The following is an 8,637-nucleotide window of genomic DNA, read 5'->3' on the forward strand; positions in this document are numbered from 1 at the left end:
CTTATATTTAATGATTTAACTCAGTATAATAAAGCTATAATTAATAAAATTCGTTATTATTTGGTATCACACTTTTACGTATTTTGGTCATGAAGTAGTTTCTTTGTTATTATGAATTAATTAATAAAATATAAAAACACATTTATAAAAGGTTCTTTGAGAAAAAAATGTTCTCTGAAGTTTCGACTATTAATTCGCCATTTTACATTTTGAAATATAGCAGATAGCCCTCGTGTAGCTTTACGCGAAATTCAAAACACAGACATATACTCAGATCATAAATAGGCATTCTGATTGTGAATTTAGAATTTCAAACGCAGGTGTGTCCTTTTGTTCTTAATGGTTTTGAAAAATGAAAGAATATGGATCATCTTGGGATATCATGACCGTCCAGAAAAAAAGACCTTTAACAAGACGCGCCTCAGCAACGGTGAACAAAGAGCAGCATCTTATAACGTGTAAAATTCAAGAAAACAAAGCTTAGGAGAAAAATCTGCCTACGTACTCCAAACAACAGTAAACAATATAATCAAGAATGATCTTCGTCAAGGAATAGGCTACTATGATATGAGTTCGCTAAGTTAAGCTATCCTTTCATATTTCAATTTCAACCACTGCATATCTCATGCAGATAAAGAATGAAACAAGTATTCATGCTATTCTAAAAACACATAATTGTTAAATCATCGGACACAGAACCTATGTTTTGTTTTTGAAATCTAACTATCAAAACTAGCGCTAGGAAATCATTTTCCATATAGACTAGACTGAGTACGGAGAGCGTGCATGGATGAATGGTAACTTTTGACCAGGACAATTTTGCAACAGAAAGCCCTTTGTAGGGCTATTGTCAAGATTCACGCTTGTCACATAAAGCTTTATCTCACGTAACGAGGCTCCAAATCGTTGTAACATAACACATTCAATTACATATGTTTGTTGATCAGAAGACAGTTCATTTCTTTTATTCCGATCTTGTAATTTGATGTTTGTAGAGTTTCGTGCTTGAATATGCAATATAGAGGTCGTGTAAAAATTCTTTTAAAGAAAATTAAAAACTAATTTAAATTATAAAGTAAGGAAATTCCCTTTCAAAACGTGGAAAAAATAAACCAATTAAAACCATGACGTAAAAAACGTAACCAAGAGACAAATGTGAACGTCAACAACAGTAATATCCAAGCATTTGTAAACAATACATTTCAGTATGTTCTAAAATAAAATGGCCGCTTGTTGGCTCAGTGGTAGAGTTATTCATCGGGAATAGTAGCCACCCCTAATTAAGCTGTAAAAGGCTAAAGGGAAGGCCAAGTCTTCGGCTACTCTTTCACCAGCGAATAGTGGGACTAACCGTCACATTACACTACCCCCACGGCTGAAAGAGCGAGTATGTTTGTTGGGACGGGATTCGAAACCTTTACCCTCAGAGTAGTATAGTGACGTTGATTGGTTGTCGTTACACCTGTAAGTAGTTTAGAATAAGGTACGGCGGCGGTAAACACACGTATGAACCGGTGATCCTTTATGGTGTAACTACAGATGTCAGATTATTTTGTTATTTGACAATAACTCTTAAGAGAGAACTCATTTTGTAACCTTAATTATTAAAAGTAGAGGAAGAATTTCACTTTGCCGAAGGAAGTTTACAGGTAGATTTTATAGATAAACAAAGAACTACTTTTACCTCTCTGTTCACTAACTTTCCTCACTGATTTTCTTCTGACTGTTTATTCTTCTATTGCAAATTAACAACAGTTTATTTGGCAATATTAACCAAACATTTCTGTTAAATACAAAAACTGCAACTTTGATGTTTCGAAATGAAGAATTCATATTTTCTTTTGTATTATCTTTTCTACATAATGTGTTTCGCGTTCACCTGGAACTCTAATTGAAGCTCTCCGTGGATTTTTATTTTTAGGCTTAGAAAGATTCATGCTTACAAGGACCACGCAAAGCTATAAATTCATAATCGATATTCCTACGCAAAATTACTTCTCTGAAATATATATTTAAGTAGAATGCGGATATAATGTAAGAAGAAAAACGCACAAAACATATATCAGACTTTTATATATATATATATGCTAGCAGGAAAAAATGTATTAAAATCAGCAAAGGCAGCCTAAAAGTAGAGGTCTGTAGATATTAAAATAGTGACCAAAGAAATGCAGTTACAATTGGTTTTAAAATGTAGAATTTTATAGCTAAACATCATAATTTATATATAACATTTCACATCTCATGACCTCTCCATTTCGGATGATAACAGAGTTGTGAGTCACGAGTTCGAATCCCATAACCGAACATGCTTGCTCTTTCAGACTTGGAGATTTTATAATGAGACCTATTATTCTTTCGAAACATTTAGCTCAAGAGCTGGCGGTGGGTAGTGATTTCTCCAGTCTATTACTCCTAAATTAGAGATGCCCCAAGTGGCACAGCGGTAAGTCTGCGAACTCGCGCCACAAGAAATCGGGATTCGATACCTGTCGTGAGCAGAGCAGACATAACCCATTGTGTAGCTTTGTACTTAGTTCTAAATAAACAAAATTAAATTAGGGACAGCTAGTAAAGGTAACTAATAAAGTTGTAAAAGTTTTAAAATTAATTTTGTAATTTTTCATCAAGGTTTAAACATTAATGTAACGATCCTTTTGTCAAGACTTAACATTAATATAGTGATCCTTTTGTCAAGGCTTAACATTAATGTAACGATCATTTTTTCGAGGTGTTAACATTAATGTAACGATCCTTTTGCCAAGGTGTTAACAATAATGTAGTGATCCTTTTGTCAAGGTTTTAACATTAATGTAGTGATCTCTTTGTCAAGGTTTTATCATTTCTAATAAATAAACTTATCGTTAGTTCTATTTATATACCACATAGTAAAGATCAGATGTATTAATTACAGTTATTACTCCAACTGTTAATAAAATGAATGTTAAATATGTGTAAATAAACTATCGGCAAATTTAAATATAATTATGCCCTGTCGTTATGGGTACAGAAAAAAATGAAATCAGAGTCGTGTTATCAGAAGACACTTCTAGGATGAAGCACACCAACATGAGTAAATTTACTGGCGTTTTTATTTTTTGAGACAGTTGGTACTACAGCTAATAAGAAATTATAGAGCCCCATTTAAGATGACTTAATATTATTTATCGAACAGACACACAATAACTAAAATAAATGGAACACATGACGATATTATATTAATAAAATATTATGTACCACATGGTTCTATTTATAAAAGCAATAATAATATTGTAGTGTTATATTTAAACTGTTTATTATATCCCTATGCAGATAACAGTATGATTATGTTTAGTTATTTTTGAATTAGTAATTTATATCCAAACTACAGATGAAATTCGGTAAAATAAATAAATAGTGTAATATAAATAATATATTTATTAATATTATTAAAATAAAATTGGAGTGTTACGAGAACTCTAAAATAACTCACACAATAAAAACCTGAAATATAATTAATTAATCTTTCATATACATGACTGGTAGAAAAAAATTATCGGGTTATCAAATTTTATGAAAAGAGTTAAGAAAATTAGATATTTTAATGTGCAACTTGATGAACGTTTTGAAATGAAGAAATCAAACATAATACGTTCCTAATAATATAAGATGTTGTATGTTTTTAATTTACAACTTTAGTGTTAGTTACGACTGGTTTGCACCCAGCGGCACAGCGGACTCACACCGCTAAAAATCGGATTTCTATACCCGTGGATGGCAGAGCACAGACAGCCCATTGTGTAGCTTTGTGCTTAATTCAAAACAAACGACTGAATATCTTCATACTTAGTTATGAATCTAAGATTAATTATGGAATTATGCTACATGAAAGTAGGCATAATTATTAAATAACGTTTTACATAAAAGATAAATTAAGGACATTTTATGAAGTATTTCTTCAAGAAACGTTTAAAACTTGTATATATCTCGTATGGTTATAACATATTTTATCTAGATTATACTTACAAAACACAACAACAGTGAATGTATATTAGTATTATATATTTAATTGTAATAATAATAATAATTACAGAAAACAAATGAAAAGCTTCCATATATCTTTAATTGTTTTCTACAAAATGTTCAAAGTCTATAAAAACTTTAGAGAATTTGTATTACTTTAAAAAATAAATAGTAAGTCAGAATTTATAGGACAATACCATTTATATATTTATTCTTCTTGTGTTTTTGTTACTGGAAATCAAATTGCGAATTAGTAACATATCCGTTCAACGATGGGGGGGACACAAGGGCCTCTGGTGGATGAAATGAGAAGTTACATTCGAAGAAAGTGAAGGCTGGCATCATAATATCTGGTATATAATGTTGTGCTCTCACATTCTGAGACAGAACAATAAAATATCCAGTAAAAACGCTATCCATTAGACCTGTGTACCCGTCGGTTTCATTGTTTTTGAATCGGTTATTGTTTCATGTGTTGTTATAAGTTGTTACTTTCTTTCAACTCCGCAATACATTTTCTGTCCATTTCTCCTGTTATTGGCGGTAACTACACCAGACACATCAGTGCACATGAGATTACCACAGTCTATTCCATATTAACAAAAGCAATATTTTAATGATTGAAAACTCGTACCTACGCCATTAGATTATATTTCGAGGGGAGGGGGTTTGAAATAGACTCTTTATTGTTTTTATGCAAAGCATATTTTTTTGTAATGAAATGTCTTAAATCAATTAATTGCTATATTGATTAATATTCTGTATACCTTTCTGGATACCAGTAACATTCCTAAGAATGTAAATATGTCCAAAAAATTATTTTAGAACATGATCCTCTGGGTGAAACACAAATCCATCTAATATATCTCTAATAAAACACTCATTTATAATTACAGTTAAGCTGTAAGATCGATCAGACATTATCTAACTTATCTGTGTTCTCACTATCATATACGCTCTTTAGTAATTAGTTTATGACGATTGTAGTGGTGCTTTTAGTACACCGTAGGTTCTAACACAAGCCTGTACGACGTTCTTCTCGTGTACAACTTAATTTTTCTTCTAAGCTGAAAGGTTTGTGAATATCGAGATGTACAAAGCTGAGATTGGTATTGATTCGGTTCTCTGCTAGCAAGTCTTAATGGTGAGCAATTATGGAGAACTGGCTTCCAATTACGACAACATTAGGCCTAACACAACTTTTAGTCTACCATTATTGCTAAACTAGTAGTTGAGTAACTAAAATATGATAAAACCGCTATGACAACATTCTTTCTCTTAATCTCGATTGCTATATCAAAAGTGCTGGGTTTGGTTTGAATTTTGCTCAAAGCTACAAGAAGGCTATCTCAACTAGCCGTCTATAATTTAGCAGTGATAAATTACAGAAAAGACAGTAGTGAACATTACCAACTGTTAACTCTTGGGCTGCTCTTTTAACAACGAATAGTTGTATTGCCTGTCATATTATAACACCCCGTTAGCTGAAATGGCTAGCAGAGCATGCTCGATGAGGAGGATTCGAACCTGCGACTTGCAGATTGTGAGTTGACGTATAAGTTGGAACAGCAAAAAGTATTTCCTAAAAAATCCATTACCTCATTCTACCATAAGGACCAGGTGTGGGGTCGTGGTCGTTGTTTATGTTCTATTAACACTTCTAATGATCAAAATATGTTGTTCTGGTAATATGAACTTTATAACACGCAGCGAGTACAAAGCCTATAACATAATCCAGCTATTAACCGTATAACAAGCAACCAGTACGTACCTTATAACATTAAACAATTATGAGCCTTATAACGCACAACTAGTACAAACTTTGTAACCTCAATTATTTGATACAATTCCCACCGATTACATTTGATGCAATAAAACTTTTAAATGTTCCGTAATGGAGATGCTTACTATGGAGAAACGTAGTATCTGGTTTTTAAAAATAATTAATTATCCGTATATTCATGGAATCATTTTCAAACTGAATTGAATATGACTTCTTATGTTTATTTTACGACATTATTTATTTGTTGGAACAACAAACTATGCCACCAGGGGTTCTCATACCTGTAGCTGATCATTCCTCGTGAAACAATCTTCAACACAATAACGTACAATAACTATGCCCTTCCGGATCTGGAGAACGCCCCCTGCTTACCAGATGGCCCGGCATGGCCAGGAGGGTTAAGGGGTTCGACTCGTAATCTGAGGGTCGCCGGTTTGAATTCCCGTCGCACCAAATGTGCTCGCCCTCTCAGCCGTGGGGTCGTTATAATGTGACGGTCAATCCCACTATTCGTTGATAAAAGAGTAGTCCAAGAGTTGGCAGTGGGTGGTGATGACTAGCTGCCTTCCCTTTAGTCTTACATTGCTAAATTAGGGACGGCTAGCAGAGATAGCCCTCATGTAGCTTTGCGCGAAATTAAACAAAAAAAAAGCTCACCGGATTACGTTTGTTATTTCCATATTAACGCCACACTGGGCTAACTTACACGTCCACCGTGTTATTTTTTTTATTAAAGTTTAAACTTCCTTCCCTCAACAATTAACAATTCTTGCCTGCCTCACTTATAATTTATTACGTACCACAGAACTGATGTGTCGAGTATCCTTCGTTGTCATGGAAATAAAGAGCATATCGTAATTGCGAAATGCTGTCTTAAATAAAACCGGCTCTGTTTTCTGGACTAATAAATCGTGTTTTACTTAAAATTTCAATGATGAATGCAACTGTTCAGTTTGTGTTACAAACTTTACTTTCATTACGTAAGGTAAATGACTACAATTAGTTGTAATGGGAACCAATAAAGTAACATTTTTCTGGTGATTTCAAATAAATAAATCAACTCACTATTACTGGTTGTCATAGAAACTTGTACAATAAGTAAATCCAGACTGGTCCATAAGAAACGCTGCAATCTACCGAACTGTAGTGGACATAAGGTGATCCAAAAGAAACACTACAATCTGCTGGACTACAGTATGCACACGGTGGTCCATAAGAAACACTACACTCTACTGCAATATAGTGGACACACTGTGGTCCATAAAAACACTACACTCTACCGCACTATAGTGTACACAGAGCGGTCAACAAGAAACACTACATTCTACCGAACTATATGGTACACAGGTTGATACATAAAAAACACTAAACTCTACCGGACTAGAAAAAACCAAACTGCACTAACTGACAGCGTAAACTTTACGATGTGACGTAATTGGATTATAAAACAGAATATAAAGACCGGGAGACAGGACATCAAGTCGATATCTAATTATAAATAAAGAATACCATGGTGAAGATGAACTTTTCACAAACCACAGACCGACATACGGTGATCCCACAGTTATAGATCCATACACATAGCTGATCCCAGTTATATATATATACGTAAACTGACCCCACAGTTATAGATCTATATACATAACCTGATCCCACAGATATAGATCTATACATACAAGCTGATCTCATTTATATATGTGTATATATTCATATACATAAACTGATCCTACAGTTATAAATCTATACACATAAGCTGATGCCACAGATATATATATACATAAACTAATCCCACAGAAAAAGAACTGATCTATACACATCAGCTGATACTAGTTATAGATATATATATATACATAAAGTGATCCCACAGTTATAGATCTATACACATAAGCTGATCCCACATATATATGTAAACATAAACTGATTCTACAGATATAGATCTATACGCACAAGCTGATCCCACAGTTAATTAAGGTAAATCAATATGTAATGTAAGGAACTTATCAAGTCAAGACAGTGTTGTCACTTAGTCCGACGCTACTGTTATGTTAACCTTATCTTTAACATTCGACCACCTTTAAATGATTACGGGCCGTTAGGGCTCCTTACCGTACTACAGGTTGAGAACCACGGCCTTTGAGAATGGTTAGGCTTAAATGATTAGAAGAAGTTGGAAATACCCCGAGAGATGATTCCATGGTTATGGTTTACTTAACTTGCCATCGTTTATGCTACGAACAAGGTTAGGTTTATCTTACTATGTTTTCCTATTCTGGTAGTTCACAGAAGTGGAAAACGTTGATATTTGGTGAAGAGACTCAAGGTGAGGTGCAGAAGAAACGCTTCTAGCTTCTAGTAGTTGCCTTCCTCTTGTGACATTGTGCAGTGGAAGATCTCTAATCGATATGTCGCTTGGTTTTATTCGCGCGTGCACGCGATCGCGGAGGTACAACCGACGCCTAGAGGATGTTATTACGTCAGCTTGTTAGGACCACGCAATGTGACTGGTAAGTTCAGCGAAGCCAATGGCCGTGGGCCTTCCTGTTGCAATCTCGTCGGCAGGGAACTTAATCTCTGTGTCAGGAGTTATCTTGTAAAAGAGCTAGCTGGAGTTGTAACTGTAAATGCAAATCCAATAAACTTTACAGATAATAGGGCAAGATTGACTGGAGGAGTCATATACATATCTTAATATTTAGAGCTTTCAATCGTAGAGACACACGTAAAGTAACAGATACAAGACCAACCATAGAGACACAAGAGAAATAACTGTTATACGACCGACCATAGAAATACACGTAAAGTAATTGATATGCGATCAACCACAGAGACACATGTAAAGTAACTGATATAGA

The 8,637-nt window shown here is 34.1% G+C and overlaps 1 pseudogene across 1 annotated transcript in view; it reads right to left on the reverse strand.

The window, feature by feature from the left end:
* Nucleotides 1-8,274, reverse strand: part of LOC143257224 (suppressor of lurcher protein 1-like) — an 88,934-nt pseudogene extending 80,660 nt beyond the window's left edge. Inside the window, exon 1 of the transcript XR_013031738.1 lies at nucleotides 8,041-8,274. The product of XR_013031738.1 is annotated as a suppressor of lurcher protein 1-like (transcript). The remainder of the gene's footprint in view (nucleotides 1-8,040) is intronic.
* Between the last annotated feature and the right edge of the window lie 363 nt (nucleotides 8,275-8,637).

This window comes from Tachypleus tridentatus, chromosome 7 (genome assembly GCF_004210375.1).
Source record: "Tachypleus tridentatus isolate NWPU-2018 chromosome 7, ASM421037v1, whole genome shotgun sequence".
NCBI lineage: Eukaryota > Metazoa > Arthropoda > Merostomata > Xiphosura > Limulidae > Tachypleus > Tachypleus tridentatus.